General features: G+C 53.6%; 1 long non-coding RNA gene across 1 annotated transcript in view; it reads right to left on the bottom strand.

The window, feature by feature from the left end:
• The window catches only part of LOC140485495 (uncharacterized), a 79,474-nt gene extending 72,059 nt beyond the window's left edge, over positions 1 to 7,415 (bottom strand). The window contains exons 1-2 of the long non-coding RNA XR_011962358.1: positions 7,363 to 7,415; positions 3,350 to 3,478 (exon numbers count right to left, since the gene is read on the bottom strand). This is a non-coding gene — a long non-coding RNA (uncharacterized lncRNA). The remainder of the gene's footprint in view (positions 1 to 3,349; positions 3,479 to 7,362) is intronic.
• Between the last annotated feature and the right edge of the window lie 13,141 nt (positions 7,416 to 20,556).

The raw sequence follows: 20,556 nt of genomic DNA, 5'->3' as shown, positions 1-20,556 counted from the left end.
GAGGGGGAGTGGCATTTTTGATAAGGGATAGCATTACGGCTGTGCTGAGGGAGGATATTCCCAGAAATACATCCAGGGAAGTTATTTGGTGGAACTGAGAAATAAGAAAGGGATGATCACCTTATTAGGATTGTATTACAGACCCCACAGTAGTCAAAGGGAAATTGCCAAACAAACTTGTAAGGAGATCTCAGTTATCTGTAAGAATAATAGGGTAGATATGGTAGGGGATTTCAACTTTCCAAACATTGACTGGGACTGCCATAGTGTAAAGGTTTAGATGGAGAGGAATTTGTTAAGTGTGTACAAGACAATTTTCTGATTCAGTATGTGGGTGTATCAACTAGAGAAGGTGCAAAACTTGACCTAAACTGAGGAAATAAGGCAGGGCAGGTGAGTGAGGTGTCAGTGGGGGAGCACTTTGGGACCAGCGACCATAATTCTATTCATTTTAAAATAGTGATGGAAAAGGATAGACCAGATCTAAAAGTTGAAGTTCTAAATTGGATAAAGGCCCATTTTGACGTATTAGGCAAGAACTTTTGAAAGCTGATTGGAGGCAGATGTTCGCAGGTAAAGGGACGGCTGGAAAATGGGAAGCCTTCAGAAGTGAGATAATGAGAATCCAGAGAAAGCATATTCCTGTCAGGGTGAAAGGGAATGCTGGTAGGTATAGGGAATTGAGGGTTTAGTTCAGAAAAAGAAGGAAGCACATGTCGGGTATAGACAGGATAGATCGAGTGAGTCCTTAGAGTATAAAGGAAGTTGGAGTATACTAAAGAGGTAAATCAGGAGGGCAAAAAGGGGACATGAGATAGCTTTGGCAAATAGAATTAAAGAGAATCCAAAGGGTTTTTACAAATATATTAAGGACAAAGGGTAACTAGGGAGAGAATAGGGCCCCTGAAAGATCAGCAAGGCGGCCTTTGAGTGGAGCCACAGAAAATGGGAGAGACACTAAATGAATATTTTGCATCAGTATTTACTGTGGAAAAGGATATGAAAGATATAGACTGTAGAGAAAGAGATGGTGACATCTTGCAGAGGAGGAAGTGCTGGATGTCTTGGAACGGTTAAAGGTGGATAACCCCCCCAGAACCTGATCAGGTGTACCCGAGAACTCTGTGGGAAGCTGGAGAAGTGATTTCTGGGCCTCTTGCTGAGATATTTGTATCATCAATAATCACAGGTGAGGTGCCGGAAGACTGGAGGTTGGCTAACGTGGTGCCACTGTTTAAGAAGGGCGGTAAAGAAAAGCCAGGGAACTATAGACCGGTGAGCCTGAACTCAGTGGTGGGCAGGTTGTTGGAGGGAATCCTGAGGGACAAGATGTACATGTAGTTGGAAAGGCAAGGACTGATTATGGATAGTCAACATGGCTTTGTGCGTGGGAAATCATGTCCCACACACTCGAGTGAGTTTTTTGAAGAAGTAGCAAAGAAGATTGATGAGGGCAGAGTGATAGATGTGATCTATATGGACTTCAGTAAGGCATTCGACAAGGTTCCCCATGGGAGACTGATTAGCAAGGTTAGATCTCATGGAATACAGGGAAAACTAGCCATTTGGATACAGAACTGGCTCAAAAGTAAAAGACAGAGGGTGGTGGTGGAGGGTTGTTTTTCAGGCTGGAGGCCTGTGACCAGTGGAGTGTCACAAGGATCAGTGCTGGGCCCTCTACTTTTTGTCATTTACATAAATCATTTGGATGAGAGCATAAGAGGTACAGTTTGCAGATGACACCAAAATTGGAGGTGTAGTGGACAGCGAAGAGGGTTACAACAGGATCTGGACCAGACGGGACAATGGGCTAACTGGCAGATGGAGTTTAATTCAGATAAATGCAAGGTGCTGCATTTTTGAAAAGCAAATCTTTGCAGGACTTATACACGTAATGGTAAGGTCCTAGGGAGTGTTGTTGAACAAAGAGACCTTGGAGTGCAGATTCATAGCTCCTTGAAAGTGGAGTCGCAGATAGATAAGAGTGAAGGCGGCGTTTGGTATGCATTCCTTTATTGGTCAGAGTATTGAGTCCAGGAGTTGGGAGGTCATGTTGCGGCTGTACAGCACATTGATTAGGCCACTGTTGGAATATTTTGTGCAATTCCGGTCTCCTTCCTATCAGAAAAATTTTGTGACACTTGAAAGGGTTCAGAAAAGATTTACAAGAATGTTGCCAAGGTTGGAGGATTTGAGCTACAGGGAGAGGCTGAACAGGCTGGGGCTGTGGCGTCGGAGGCTGAGGGTTGACCTTATAGAGGTTTACAAAATTATGAGGGACATGGATAGGATAAACAGACAAAGTCTTTTCCCTGGGCTCGGGGAGTCCAGAACTAGAAGATATAGGTTTAGGGTGAGAGGGGAAAGATAAAAGGGACAACTTTTTCAAGCAGAGGGTGGTACATGTATGGAACGAGCTGCCAGAGGATGTGGTGGAGGCTGATACAACTGCAATATTTAAGAGGCATTTGGATGGGTATAGGAATGGGAAGGGTGTGGAGGGATATGGGCCGGGTGCTGGCAGGTGGGACTAGATTGGGTTGGGATATCTGGTCGGCATTGACAGGTTGGACCGAAGGGTCTGTTTCCGTGCTGTACACCTCTATGACTCCATCATTCATGGCGGTTATAGAAATAAACTGTGTGGGCGCGTCTAGAGGAGATTAAAGGTAGAAAGGTTTGTAGTTATCGAAGGAAATTCCATCCATCGGGACCAGCAGAGTTTACAGAGACTGAGTGCGTTTTAGAGACAGGAAGAGTTCATCGTCATCATTAGAAATGCAGAAACTAATTTATGAGAGAAGCAGGGTCACTCTGCTTTGTGCCCAGAGACAAGGAGGAGTCTAACGGCTGGAGGAGGTTACTAAGGTACAGAGCTTTTTTGTTGTCGTGACGGGAAGGTTACAGAGATCATGAAGGTAGTCGGAGTTCAAAAAAGTCACAAAGACAGGGAGGTTTTTCAGGTCTGGAAAGGACTACACTGACAGGGATGGCTTAAGGAACTGAAGAGTTGTTTTTCTTCAGTTAAGGAGAGATGTGACAGAACCCGGCACTAAAGGCAAGGCAGAAACTTGGAGAGTTGTCGTGGTAGGAGGAGCTTACAGGGATAGGCAGGATTGTAGGGGCAGATAGAGAGCAGGGAAGTGGTATCAATGAAACAGACAATGGAGAAACTGACAGACATAGGGAGGGTTCTGTGGAACAGATGAATTTACAGACAAGATGGTGATAATGAAGCCTGAGAATTTTCTCATGTTCCTTGCCCAGCATTGTTCCTACATCATGCCCTCAGGGTCTGAATTAAAGTCCACTAACTCCTCCCTGTGCTGTTTACTGTGAGTGATCTTACCGGCTGCAGGATTTACTGAAGGCTCCAGATCTCTCTCTGCATCGCTCTCTGGCTGACCAATTGTCTTCAATGTGGTGATGTACGAGACAGGAATTGGGAATTCTGCTGAGTCAGGGACATCAGGAATACCTACAGGAGACAGAGAAATAAGAAAGAATGGAAAATTACACTGATGCAATGAATGTTACACATGGAGAATGGCATTGAATCCCACAGAGATCTGGAAATTCCTAATGTCCATTCCTGGCCTGTTCCGCTGCGTCCCTCTGGAGTGGAGAATGCTGTTGGCTCAGGATCTGGAGTAGCTGCAAGAGCGAGAGACACTGGCAGAGGCAGCAATTAGACCCAAAAGTAAGGGATATCACATGGAGAGACAGTGATATCAGCAGAGTGCAGGAATGTATCAGGATCACACAATGTTATCATCAGAAGTGGTTCTGACCAGTGAGCACTGCTACCAGTACTCAGGGAGGACTGAGCTATTTTATTGGGATAGGCTCCCCAGGTATCAGGATTATGCAGTGTGCTATAAATGGACACAGATGAGGAGGGGGACAGGTCTGAGGGGAATGGAAATTCCCAAGTCCAAAGAGAAAGGTTGAAATATTGGAACACCATGGAGATGTGAATGAAGACCAAAAGAAAGAAACAGTAAGGGACTGAGTTTAATTAAAATACTACATTGTCAAATAGATTTGTAACAGGAAATTATTGGTTAACATATGCCATTTCCGCCCCTCACAATTCCTCACACACCACAAATGACATCACTTCCGCCCTTCACATCGTCGCTGATGTCACACACTCAGTGACTTCCATGCCCCCCCCCCCCACTGCCGTGTTTGCCCCCACCAATGCCGCGCACTTGCATTCTGCTGACAACCCCCCCAGGTCCCACGTCACATCCCTGCCCCCCAGAACCCTGAGGGGAACCCCACCCCTGCTCATGACTCTATCCCCATTCCCCCTAACACCACACCCACTCCAGTTACAGGCTCCATCGCCTCCCCCAGCTCCACACCTACGCCTGGTCCCAGCTCCCAGTCCTGCCGAGTTTTCACCATCCCCCTGACCTCCCCTCACTGAGGACGAATGATCAGTCCTCAGCAAAGGCCTCCCCTTTATCCCCCTCCGTCCACACATCAATGAATTTAATACACGCCGTGACATCGAACACTTCTTCTACCGCCTCCGCCTCAGAGCTTACTTTTACAATGAAGACTCCCGCCTATTTTCTGAGGACCCCTTTGCCGGCCTCCAATACACTCCATCCACCTGGACACCCCGCACTGGCCTATTACCTGCCTTCGATTTCTTCATTTCCAACTTCCACCGAGACATTAACAGTCTCAACCTATCTACCCCTTCCCCCACTCCAACCTCTCACCCTCACAACGTACAGCCCTCCACTTCCTCTGCTCCAATACCGACCTCACCATCAAACCAGCAGATAAAGGGGGTGCAGTGGTAGTCTGGTGCACTGACCTCTACACCGCTGAAGCCATGATGCCAACTCGAAGACACCTCCTCCTACCACCCCCTCTACCATGACCCACCTCCCATCACCAAACCGTCATCTCCCAGAGCAGACAGAACCTCATCACCTCAGGAGGAGATCTCCCACCCACAGCTTCCACCCTCATTGTCCGGGATCCCCCACTGCCCGGTTCTACAAGTCTAACCACCCCAACTGCCCCATTGTCTCAGCATGCTCCTATCCCACCGAACTCATGTCTCCCTACCTCGACATTGTCCTGTCCCCCCTAGTCCAGGAACTACACACATTCGTTCGAGACACCACTCACACCCTACCCCTCCTCTAAGACTTCCATTTCCCTGGCCCACCAACGCCTCACCTTCACCATGAATATCCAATCCCTCTACACCTCCATCCACCATGACCAGGACCTCGAAGCCCTCTGTTTCTTCATCTCCCGACGTCCACAACAGTACCATTCCACCGAGACTCTCATTCGGTTGGCTGAACTTGTCCTCACACTTAACAATTTTTCCTTTGAATCCTCCCACTTCCTCCAGACCAAAGGGGTAGCCATTAGCACCCGTATGGGCCCCAGCTCTGCCTGTCTCTTTGTTGGCTACGGAGAACAGTCCATCTTCCGTAATTATACCGGCACCACTCCCCACCTCTTCCTCCGCTACAATGATGACTGCATTGGCGCCACCTCGTGCTCCCGCGAGGAGTTTGAGCAATTCATCAACTTCACCAACATATTCCACCCTGACCTTAAATTTACCTGGACCATCTCTGACACCTCCCTTCCCTTCCTGGACCTCTCCATCCCCATTAATGACAACCGACTTGACACTGACATTTTTTACAAACCCACTGACTCCCACAGCTACCTGGATTACACCTCTTCCCACCCTACCTCTTGCAAAAATGCCATCCCGTATTCCCAACTCCTCCCCCTTTGCCGTATCTGCTCCCAGGAGGATCAGTTCCACCACAGAACACACCAGATAGCCTCCTTCTTTAGAGACCGCAATTTCCCTTCCCACGTGGTTAAAGATGCCCTCCAACGCATCTCGTCCACATCCCGCACCTCCGCCCTCAGACCCCACCCCTCCAACCGTAACAAGGACAGAACGCCCCTGGTGCTCACCTTCCACCCTACCAACCTTCGCATAAACCAAATTATCTGCTGCCATTTCCGCCACCTCCAAACGGACCCCACCACCAGGGATATATTTCCCTCCCCACCCCTCTCCACTTTCCGCAAAGACCATTCCCTTCTTGACTACCTGGTCAGTTCCATGCCCCCCAGAAACCCACCCTCCCTTCCTGGCACCTTCTCCTGCCACTGCAGGAATTGCAAAACCTGCGCCCACACCTCTCCCCTCACCACCATCCAAGGCCCCAAAGGAGCCTTCCACATCCAAAGTTTTACCTGCACATCCACCAATATCATTTATTGTATCCGTTGCTCCCGATGCGGTCTCCTCTACATTGGGGAGACTGGACACCTCCTAGCAGAACACTTTAGGGAACATCTCTGGTACACCCGCACCAATCAACCCCACCGCCCTGTGACCCAACATTTCAACTCCCCCTCCCACTCTGCCGAGGACATGCAGGTCCTGGGCCTCCTTCACCGTCGCTCCCTCACCACCCGACGCCTGGAGGAAGAACGCCTCACCTTCCGCCTCGGAACACTTCAACCCCAGGGCATCAATGTGGACTTCACCAGTTTCCTCATTTCCCCTTCCCCCATCTCACCCAACCTCCAGCCTTCCAGCTCAGCACCGCCCTCATGACCTGTCCTAATGGCCTATCTCCCTTCCCACCTATCCATTCCACCCTCCTCTCTGACTGATCACCCCCATCCCCACCCCCATTCACCCATTGTACTCTTTGCTACCTTCCCCCATCCTCCACTCTGACCTATCACCTTCTTCCCCACCCCATTCACCTATTATACTCTATGCTACTTTCTCCCCATCCCCACCCCCCTCTCATTTATCTCCCCACTCTGCAGGCTCCCGGCCTCTGTTCCTGATGAAGGGCTTTTGCCCGAAATGTCGATTTTCCTGCTCCTCGGATGCTGCCTGACCTGCCGTGCTTTTCCAGCACCACTCTAATCTAGACTCTGGTTTCCAGCATCTGCAGTCCTTGTTTTTACCTTATTGGAGGAGGAGACTACCGAGATAAGGCATGTAGTAGACACTGAACCAAGTTACAGGGATAGGGATGGTAGTCTGGAATGCAGTACATTTCAAATATGTGGAGGGACTATCGGGAAGGGAGGAGGTTACAGCGATAGGATCTGTTATAGGAATTAAAAATTATTGAAGACACTGGACCACAAGACATGCCATAGATATACTGTTGTAGTGAGTTTTAATATAACAGAACTTACACTGGGGTGGTGATTGAGCCTGGGGTGTGTGTGTACTGTTCTCCCCCTCCAGCACTGTATCTATGTCATGTTGTGTTAACAGATGTTTGGAGCCCTCTCATTGTTCTTTGCTCTGTGCACTGTGGGTGACCTTACCTCACTACAGGATTTATTGAAGGCTCCAGATCTCCTTTCCCTTTGTCTCTCTCTGGCAGACCAATTGCATTCAATGTGATGATGCACGATCCACCCCGCAGCTGGGAAGGCTATTGAGTCAGGACTTTCCTGAGTATCTACAGGAGACAGAGAAATAGACAGAATGGGAAATTAAACAGATGCAGTGAGGGTTACACATGGAGAATGGCACTGAGTTCCACAGAGATCTGGAAAATGGAGCGATATTAAGTAATAGTCCCAGATTGCTGGAAGATGTCAGGATCACACAGTCATGTTGGAAGAATGGGTTTAGCTTCATGAGGCCCTGGTATCAGTGCTCAGGGATGAGCACCCAGTCAGCAGGTGAAGTGATGGCCTAGAGGTATTATTGTGAGAGAATGTATCCAAAACCTCAGCTCATGTTCAGGGGAGACAGGATTGAAACCCACCATCTGAAAAGAAGACATTTGAAATCAATAATTTTAAAAATAATAATTAACAATCCACAAAGAAGTATGAAACCATTACTGAAGTACAACAAATCCAAACCCTTGTCCTTTCGAGAAGGACATCTGCCCATCCTCACGTGGTCTGCACGACATCCCCACAGCAAAGGGTTTGCCTCTCAATGACCCTCTGAAATGGCCGAACAAGTCACTCAGCTCAAGGGCAGCTAGGACTGGGCAAGAAAGGCTGGTCAGCCAGAGACTCACACATCCCATAGCTGATTTTAAAAAAAATCTATTAGGATGGTCCCCCTGGAACTGTGCTGGGACCAGTGTCCTGGCCAATCATGTCGGTAGGTTTATGGACAGGACATTAAACTGACAGAGAGGATGCAGGTGAAAGGAGCTTTTCAAATCCAAAGGGAAAAGGTGAAGCAATGGAACAGCATGGGAATGTGGCTGAAAACAAGCAGAAAGGAACAGGATGGGACAGAGTTTAACTAAAATTGTACATCAGCAAAGAGATTTGTGACAGAAAATTGTGGAAGAGAGTATATTATGTTTTTGAATGGACAAAGTTGCTGCAATAAGGTCGATGGATTTGTGACACAGAGATAAAAGAGATTTAGACACCAGGGAGACATGGATACAGGGTGAACAAAAATATTCAGTGGTTCGTAATCATGTGCAAACTCAGGCAAAATGGGCAACGCTAACAATAATGGATAACAAAGGCATCACAGAGAAAGCATTTGGCCTCAGATCATGAAGTAGACTCAGTCTGAATGTAAATTCTGGTTACTACTTGCCAAGGACACAAGCAGCAGAATAGTTTTCGCCACCAAACAGCATTTCATTGCTCATCACTGCATTACACAGGAACTCATTGGAATTTTTTAACAAAGGCATTGTGATAATTTTGGAAAACGTCAATATTTGTATAATCTGGGACAATCACACTGTCAACATTGATATTGGAAGGAGTTCGGAATTTTTTTTTTCAGTGTTTCTTTGAAAAACACATTGTGCAACTGTTAAGGGACATAACTATCGCAGAGCGACCGTGTAATGAAACTTAGTGAATGAGTCATGTCACCAGGAGAGATCCTTCGGGAAATTGTGATAAAGTGCAGTTTAATTAAATATAAAGTTTTAAAGTGAATCACAGAAAGGACAAGCTACAACTAGAAACAAAAATAGCCAATAACATGAGTTGAGAGGAGAACTGACCAAGGTAAATAGGCTAAACAGACTGAAATATGTGTCTGTAAATGAACAGTGGAAAACATTTGAAGGGACAATGCAAAATATTCAACAAAAGGACGTTCGAATGAAACAGTAAAAACCTCAGCAAGAAATTCCCACTGATCCCTCACTCAGGACAAAAGGGATCATACCAGATTATGAGGCTGAGAAGATCACCAAAAAGTACTTAAAATCCTGAAGTGAGAGTGTGTTTTAGGAGTAAATGTAAATGGATTGCAATGGGTCTGCTCGCAGGAGGGGGGCTGGGGGAAGGGGAGTCACGGTCAGGGTTCATTGACACGATAGGAACAGGGAGAGGTGAAGGTGCTGGAGGAGGTGAGAGTGTTACAGAGAGTGCTCAGGGTGTTACAAAGCCAGGACGGATTGCTGCAGTTGGAGGGGTTTGCAGAGGTACAGAGGGACATAGGTATTTTTATATATTCATTCATGGGATGTGGGTGTCACTGCCTGGAACAACGTTCTTTGATCCCTCTGCTAATTACCCAGAGGGTAACTCAGAGTCAGCCATATTGTTGTGGGTCTGGAGTCACATGTCGGCCAGACCAGGTTAGAATATTTGATGTCCTTCCCTAAAGGAGGTTAGTGAACCAGATGAGTTCTTCCGACTGATCAACAATGTTTTAATGGTGGCCCCACCAATGTCTTTTACAGCCACAACATGACGTCCCAACTCTTACTCTTAATGCTCTCCCCAATGAAGGTAACCATCCCAAACGCCTGCTTCACCAGCCCGTCTACCTGTGACACCACATTCAAAGAACTGTGTACCTGGGTCACTGGGTCTCTGACTGATAACACTACCCAGGGCCCGAACAATAACTGTACAGGTCCCACCCTGGCTTGTTTCACCAAAATGGAAGACCTCACCTTTATCTAATTAAACTCCATCTGCTATTCTTCAGCCCACTATCCCAGCAGTACTGTTCATCCTGTTGGTATCATAGATAACCTTCTCCACTGTCCACTTTACCACCAATTTCATTGTCACCCAAAACAATTACTTACCAGGAAACCAATATTCCCATCCTCAAAGAATTCAATCAGGTTTGTGAGGCATGACCTGACCCCTCACAAACCCATACTGACTGTGGCTAATTTAACTATGGTTTTCCAAGTAGTCATAATCCTGTGATGCTGTGACTCTTGCACACACAGCGAGGGAGGGACTTGCTGAGACACACAGCGAGGGAGGAATATGCGCACATACAGCGAGGGAGGGACACACACACACACACACACACACACACGCAGAGCGAGTTGACACACACACACAGCGAGGGAGGGATATGCACATACACAGCAAGGGAGGGACACGCACACACACTGAGAATTAGGAACAAGCAGAAACACGGCGAGTGGGAGGGCATGTGCACAGAAATTGAGAGGGTGCACGCGCACACAGCGAGGATGGGACACACACACAGCAAGGAAGTGAAACGTACATACACACACACACACACACACGCACACACATACACAGCGAGGGAGGGAAGGACATGCACACACACAGAGCAAGTGAGGGACACACACACAGCAAGGGAAGGACACGCACGCACACAGTGAGGGGGACACACACACAGCAATGGATGGACACACACACACAGCGAGGGAGGAATCACACTTACACACAGCGAGGGAAGGATATGCACACACAGCGAGGGAGGGACACGCACACACAGCGAGGGAGGAATCACACACACACAGCGAGGGAGGGACACACACACATAGCGAGGGAGGAATCACACACACACAGCGAGGGAGGGACACACACAGCGAGGGAGGGACACGCACGCACACAGTGCAAGACACACGCACACAGCGAGGGAGGGACACGCACGCACACAGCGAGGGAGGGATACACACACACACAACGATGAGGGACACACACACACAGCGAGGGAGGGACACGCGCACACAGCGAGGAAGGAATCACACTCACGCACAGCGAGGGAAGTACACGCACACACAGCGAGGGAGGGACTCCCACAGCAAAGGAGGGACACACATACAAACAGCTAGGGAGGGACACACACGCACACAGCGAGGGAGGGACACGCGCACACAGCAAGGAAGGAATCACACACACAGCGAGGGAAGTACACGCACACACAGCGAGGGAGGGACTCCCACTGCGAGGGAGGGACACACATACAAACAGCCAGGGAGGGACACACACGCACACAGTGAGGGAGGGACACGCGCACACAGCGAGCGAAGGACACACGCACACAGCAAGGGAGGGATACGCTCACACACAGTGAGGGAGGAACACGCACACACTGTAGAGTGAGAGACATGCACTCCCACAGCGAGGGAGGGACATGCACACACACACAGAGCGAGGGAGGGACACTCACATACACAGCGAGGGACGGACAGGCACACACACACCGCAAGTGGGGAACACGCACGCACACGGTGAGGGGGACACGCACACAGCGAGGGAGGGACGCACACACACAGAGCGAGGGAGGGACACACACACACACACACACACACACCGCAAGTGGGGGACACGCATACACTGCAAGGGAGGGACACACACACACAGCGAGAGAGGGACACACACACAGCGAGGGAGGGACACACACGCACTGCGAGGGAGGGACACGCACGCATACAGTGAGGGAGGGACACGAACGCACACACTGAGGGAGGGACACACACACAGCGAGGGAGGGACGCGCACACACACAGCGAGGGAGGGACACGCACACACACACACACACACACACACAGAGCAAGGGAGGGACACACACACACACACACACACACACACACACACACACACACACACACAGCGAGGGAGGGACACGCACAACCACTGCAAGGGAAGGACACGCACACCCACAGCGAGGGAGGGACAAGCACACACACAGTGAGGAAGGAACACGCACACATACAGCGAGAGAGAGACACACACACACACACACACACAGCGAGGGAGGGAAACACACACAGCAAGGGAAGGACACGCTCACATACAGCGAGGGAGGGACACACATGCACACAGCGAGGGAGGGACACACACACACACACAGTGAGGGTGGGACACACACAGTGAGGGGGACACGAAAACAGCGAGGGAGGGACATACACACACAGCGAGGGAGGGACACACACACAGCGAGGGTGGGACACACACAGCGAGGGAGGGACACGCACGCACACAGTGCAAGACACACACACACAGCGAGGGAGGGACACGCACACAGCGAGGGAGGGACACACACACACAGCGAGGGAGGGACACACACACACAGCGAGGGAGGGACACACACACACACAGCGAGGGAGGGACACACACACAGCGAGGGAGGGACACACACACACACAGCGAGGGAGGGACACACACACACACAGCGAGGGAGGGACACACACACAGCGAGGGAGGGACACACACACAGCGAGGGAGGGACACACACACACACAGCGAGGGAGGGACACACACACAGCGAGGGAGGGACACACACACACACAGCGAGGGAGGGACACACACACAGCGAGGGAGGGACACACACACACACACACACACACACAGCGAGGGAGGGACACACGCACACACAGCGAGGGAGGGACACACACACACAGCGAGGGAGGGACACACACACACAGCGAGGGAGGGACACGCACACACACAGCGAGGGAGGGACACGCACACACACAGCGAGGGAGGGACACGCACACACACAGCGAGGGAGGGACACGCACACACAGCGAGGGAGGGACACGCACACACAGCGAGGGAGGGACACACACACACAGCGAGGGAGGGACACACACAAACACACGAGGAGGGACACACACAAACACACGAGGAGGGACACGCACACACAGTGAGGGAGGGACGCACACACACAGCGAGGGAGGAAAGCGCACACACAGCGAGGGAGGGACACGCACACGCACAGCGAGGGAGGGACACGCACACACACAGCGAGGGAGGGGCACACAGACAGCGAGGGACGGACACACACACAGACGAGGGAGGGACACACACACGAGGGAGGGAGGGACACACACACACAGAAGGGGAGGGGCACGTGCACACAGCGAGGGAGGGACACACACACACAGCGAGGGAGGAGGACACACACACACACCACAAGTGGGGGACACGCGCACACTGCGAGGGAGGGACACGCTCACACACAGCAAGGGAGGGACACACACATACAGTGATGGGGATACACCCACACAGCAAGGGAGTGAAACACACACACAGTGAGGGAGGGACATGCACGCACACCACGAGGGAGGGACACACACACACACACACACACACGCACACACACACACACACACACAGCGAGGGAGGGACGCGCGCGCACACACACACACATATTCACACACACACACACACACAGCGAGGGAGGTACACGCACACACAACCAGGGAGGGACACGCGCACACAGTGAGGGAGGGACACACACACACAGCGAGGGAGGGACACGCGCACACAAGGCGAGGGACGGACACGTGCACACAAGGCGAGGGACGGACACGCACACACACACACACACACACAGCGAGGGAGGTACACGCGCACACAGCGAGTGAGGAACATGCACACACAGCACGGGAGGGATACGCTCACACACAGTGAGGGAGGAACACGCACAGACAGTGAGGGAGGGACACGCACACACTGCAAGAGTGAGAGACATAGAGACATGCACTCACACAGCGAGGTAGGGACACGCATACTGCGAGGGAGGGAGGGATACCCACACAGCGAGGGAGGGGCACGCACACACAGCGAGGGAGGGACACACACACACACACACACACACACACACAGTGAGGGACATGCACACACAAAGAGGGAGGGACACGCACACACACAGCGAGGGAGGGACACACACACACACACAGTGAAGGGGACACACACACAGCAAGGGATGGACACACACACACACAGCAAGGGATGGGCACACACACACACAGCAAGGGAGGGATCACACTTACACACAGCGAGGGAAGGACATGCACACACACAGCGAGGGAGGGACACACACACACAGCAAGGGAGGGACACACACACACAGCAAGGGAGGAATCACACTCACACACAGCGAGGGAAGGACACACACAGCGAGGGAGGGACACACACAGCGAGGGAGGGACACGCACGCACACACACAGTCAGGGAGGGACACACACACAGCGAGGGAGGGATACACACACACAACGATGAGTGACACGCACACACAGCGAGGGAGGGACACGCGCACACAGCGAGGAAGGAATCACACTCACACACAGCGAGGGAAGTACACGCACACACAGTGAGGGAGGGACTCCCACAGCGAGGGAGGGACACACATACAAACAGCCAGGGAGGGACACACACACACACAGCGAGGGAGGGACACGCGCACACAGTGAGTGAAGGACACACGCACATAGCAAGGGAGGGATACGCTCACACACAGTGAGGGAGGAACACGCACACACTGTAGAGTGAGAGACATGCACTCCCACAGCGAGGGAGGGACACGCTCACAAACACAGAGCGATGGAGGGACACTCACATACACAGCGAGGGACGGACAGGCACACACACACCGAGGGGGACACGCACACAGCGAGGGAGGGACGCGCACACACAAAGCGAGGGATGGAGAGGCACACACACAGCGAGGGAGGGACACACACACACACACACACCGAGGGAGGGACACGCACAAACACCACAAGTGGGGGACACGCATACACTGCAAGGGAGGAAAACACACGCACTGAGAGGGAGGGACACACACACACAGCGAGGGAGGGACACGCACGCATACAGCGAGGGAGGGACACACACGCACTGCAAGGGAGGGACACGCACGCATACAATGAGGGAGGGACATGCACACACACAGCGAGGGAGGGACACACACACAGCGAGGGAGGGACGCGCACACACACAGCGAGGGAGGGACACGCAGACACAAACACATACACACACACACCCACAGTAAGGGAGGGACAAGCACACACACAGTGAGGAAGGAACACGCACACATACAGCGAGAGAGAGAGACACACACACACACAGCGAGAGGGGGACACACACAGTGAGGGGGACACACAAAGCGAGGGAGGGACACACACACAGCAAGGGAAGGACACGCTCATATACAGCGAGGGAGGGACACACATGCACACAGTGAGGGGGACATGCACACAGCGAGAGAGGGACACACACACACACAGTGAGGGAGGGACACACACAGTGAGGGGGACATGCACACAGCGAGGGAGGGACATACACACAGCGAGGGAGGGACACACACACAGCGAGGGAGGGACACACACACACACAGTGAGGGAGGGACACACACAGTGAGGGGGACATGCACACAGCGAGGGAGGGACATACACACAGCGAGGGAGGGACACACACACACAGCGAGGGAGGGACACACACACACAGCGAGGGAGGGACACACACACACAGCGAGGGAGGGACACACACACACAACGAGGGAGGGACACACACACAGCGAGGGAGGGACACACACACACAGCGAGGGAGGGACACACACACACAGCGAGGGAGGGACACACACACACAGCGAGGGAGGGACACGCACACACAGCGAGGGAGGGACACGCACACACAGTGAGGGAGGGACGCGCACACACAGCGAGGGAGGGACACGCACACAGCGAGCGAGGGACACGCACACACACAGCGAGGGAGGGACACGCGCACACACACAGCGAGGGAGGGACGCGCACACACAGTGAGGGAGGGACGCGCACACACAGCGAGGGAGGGACACGCACACAGCGAGCGAGGGACACGCACACACACAGCGAGGGAGGGGCACACAGACAGACGAGGGAGGGACACACACACACACACAGCGAGGGAGGGACACACACACTCACACAGCGAGGGAGGGGGACACACACACAGCGAGGCAGGGACACGTGCACACAGCGAGGGGGACACACACACAGCGAGGGAGGTACACACACACGTGGGAGGGAGGGACACGCACACACAGCGAGGGAGGGACACGCTCACACACAGCGAGGGAGCGACACGCTCACACACAGCGAGGGAGGGACACGCACACACAGCGAGCGAGGGATACGCTCACACACAGTGAGGGAGGAACACGCACAGACAGTGAGGGAGGGACACGCACACACTACAAGAGTGAGAGACATAGAGACATGCACTCACACAGCGAGGTAGGGACATGCACACTGCGAGGGAGGGAGGGATACCCACACAGCGAGGGAGGGACACACACACACAGCGAGGGAGGGACACACACACACACACACACACACTGCGAGGGAGAGACACACACACACACAAACAGCGAGGGAGGGGGACACACACACACAGCGATGGAGGGGGACACACACACACAGCGACGGAGGGACACACACACACACACACACCCTCGAGGGAGCGACTCGCACACACACACAGCGAGGGAGGGACACACACACACACACACACACACACACACACACACACACAGCGAGGGAGGGACACACACAGTGAGGGAGGGACACACACAGCGAGGGAGGGACACACGACACACACACACAGCGAAGGAGGGACACATACACACACAGCGAGGGAGGGACACATACACACACACACAGCGAGGGAGGGACACACACACACACAGACACAGCGAGGGAGGGACACACACACACACGAGGGAGGGACACACACACAGCGAGGGAAGGACACACACACACAGTGAGGGAGGGACACATACACACACAGCGAGGGAGGGACACATACACACACACAGCGAGGGAGGGACACACACACAGCGAGGGAGGGACACACACACACACAGACACAGCGAGGGAGGGACACACACACACACGAGGGAGGGACACACACACAGCGAGGGAAGGACACACACACACAGTGAGGGAGGGACACATACACACACAGTGAGGGGGACACGCACATACTGCAAGAGTGAGAGACATGCTCACACACAGCGAGGGACACACACACACACAGCGAGGGAGGGACACACACACACACACAGCGAGGGAGGGACACACACAGCGAGGGATGGACACACAGCGAAGGAGGGACACACGACACACACACACAGCGAAGGAGGGACACATACACACACACAGCGAGGGAGGGACACACACACACAGCGAGGGAGGGACACACACACACAGTGAGGGAGGGACACACACACACAGAGTGAGGGGGACACGCACATACTGCAAGAGTGAGAGACATGCTCACACACAGCGAGGGAGGGACGGACACACACACACACACACACACACACACACACAGCGAGGGAGGGACACACACAGCGAAGGAGGGACACACGACACACACACACAGCGAAGGAGGGACACACGACACACACACACAGCGAAGGAGGGACACACACACACACAGACACAGCGAGGGAGGGACACACACACACACGAGGGAGGGACACACACACACAGTGAGGGAGGGACACATACACACACACAGCGAGGGAGGGACACATACACACACACAGCCACAGCGAGGGAAGGACACACACACACAGTGAGGGAGGGACACACACACACAGTGAGGGAGGGACACATACACACACACAGCGAGGGAGGGACACACACACACACAGACACAGCGAGGGAGGGACACACACACACACGAGGGAGGGACACACACACACAGCGAGGGAAGGACACACACACAGTGAGGGAGGGACACACACGAGGGAGGGACACACACACAGCGAGGGAAGGACACACACACACAGCGAGGGAGGGACACACACCCACACAGCGAGGGAGGGACACACACACACAGCGAATGAGGGACAGACACACACACAGTGAGGGGGACACGCCCACAGCAAGGGAGGGACACGCACACACAGTGAGGGAGGGACACACACACACACACACACACACACACACACACACACACACACACAGCATGGAACAGGGACACACACACACAGAGCGAGGGAGGGACAGACACACACACACACAGCAAGTGGTGGACATGCACACACACTTACAGCGAGGGAGGGACACGGACATGCACACAGACACCGCGAGGGAGGGACACACACACACACACACACACACACAGTGAGGGAGGGACACACATACACACACACACACACACACACACAGTGATGGGGACACACACACAGCGAGGGAAGGACACGCACACACACAGCGAGGTAGGGACACACACACACACACAGCGAGGGAGGGACACGCACACACACAGTGAGGGAATTACACACACACACACACACACAGCGAGGGAGGGACACACACACAGTGAGAGAGGGGCACGCACACACACAGCGAGGTAGGGACACACACACACACACACACAGCGAGGGAGGGACACGCACACACACACACACACACACACACACACACACAGCGAGGGAGGGACACACACACAGTGAGAGAGGGGCACGCACACACACAGCGAGGGAGGGATACACACACAGAGTGAGGGGGACACGCACACACTGAAAGAGTGAGAGACATGCTCACACACAATGAGGGAGGGACGCACACACAGCGAGGGAGGGACACGCACACATACACACAGCGAGGGAGGGACACACACACATACCGAGAGAGGGAGACACACACATACACACAGCGAGGGAGGGACACACACATACGCACAGCGAGGGAGGGACACACACAGCGAGGGTGGGAGGGACACACACAACGAGGGAGGGACACGCAGACACAGCAGTGAGGGGCATGCACACACAGTGACAGAGGGGGACACACACACAGTGACGGAGGGACACACACGCACACAGTGAGGGGGACACGCCCACAGCGAGGGAGGGGCACACGCTGACAGTGAGGGAGCGACACGCTCACACACAGTGAGTGACGGACACGTTCATACACAGCGGGGGGACACGGACACAGCGAGGGAGGGACACACACACACTGTGAGGGAGGGACACACACACAGCGAGGGAGGGACACACACACAGCGAGGGAGGGACACACACACACACACATTGAGGGGGGCACTCACACAGTGAGGGAGGGACACACACACATACACAGCGAGGTAGGGACAGGCACACTGCGAGGGAGGGAGGGATACCCACACAGCGAGTGAGGGGCACGCACAAACAGCAAGGGAGGGGCACGCACACACAGCGAGGGAGGGACACACTCACACAGTGATGGGGACACACTCACACAGTGATGGGGACACATTCACACAGTGATGGGGACACACACACACAGCGAGGGAGGGACACACACACACAGCGAGGGAGGGACACACACACAGCGAGGGGGACACACACACACAGCGAGGGAGGGACACACTCACACAGCGAGGGAGGAACACACACGCAGACAGTGAGGGGGACACGCCCACAGCGAGGGAGGGACACACAGTGAGGGAGGGACACATACATACACACACACACACAGCGAGGGAGGGACACACATACACGAGGGAGGGACACACACACACAGCGAGGGAGGGACACACACACACGAGGGAGGGACACACACACACAACGAGGGAGGGACACACACACAGCGAGGGAGGGACACACACACACAGAGTGAGGGGGACACGCGCATACTGCAAGAGTGAGAGACATGCTCACACACAGCGAGGGGGACACACACACACACACAGCGAGGTAGGGACACACAATCAGCGAAGGAGGGACACACACACAACGAAGGAGGGACACACACACACAACGAAGGAGGGACACACACACATACACACAGCGAGGGAGGGACACACACACACACACACACACACTCACAGCGAGGGAGGGACACACACGCACACACAGTGAGGGACGGACACACACAAAACGAAGGAGGGACACACACACACAGTGAGGGACGGACACACACACATACACACAGCGAGGGAGGGACACACACACACACACTCACAGCGAGGGAGGGACACACACACACACACACAGCGAGGGAGGGGGACACACACACGAGGGAGGGACACACACACACAGTGAGGGAGGGACACATACATACAAAGCGAGGGAGGGACACACACACACAGAGTGAGGGAGGGACACATACGCAGCGAGGGAGGGACACACACACACACAGCGAGGGAGGGACACACACACAGCGAGGGAGGGACATACACACACACAGCGAGGGAGGGACACGCAGACACAGCGAGGGAGGGACACGCAGACACAGCGAGGGACGCACACACAGCGAGGGAGGGACACACACACAGCGAGGGAGGGACAGGCACACACAGCGAGGGAGGGACACACACACACAGAGTGAGGGAGGGACACATACGCAGCGAGGGAGGGACACACACACACACACACAGCGAGGGGGGGACACACACACAGCGAGGGAGGGACATACACACACACAGCGAGGGAGGGACACACACACACACACACACACACACACACAGTAAGGGGGACACACACACAGCGAAGGAGGGACAGGCACACACGCAGCGAGGGAGGGA

This window comes from Chiloscyllium punctatum, chromosome 14, assembly GCF_047496795.1.
Source record: "Chiloscyllium punctatum isolate Juve2018m chromosome 14, sChiPun1.3, whole genome shotgun sequence".
Taxonomy (NCBI): Eukaryota; Metazoa; Chordata; class Chondrichthyes; order Orectolobiformes; family Hemiscylliidae; genus Chiloscyllium; species Chiloscyllium punctatum.
Note: the sequence above shows the minus strand (reverse complement) of the source record. Positions and strands in the feature narration are given on the sequence as shown.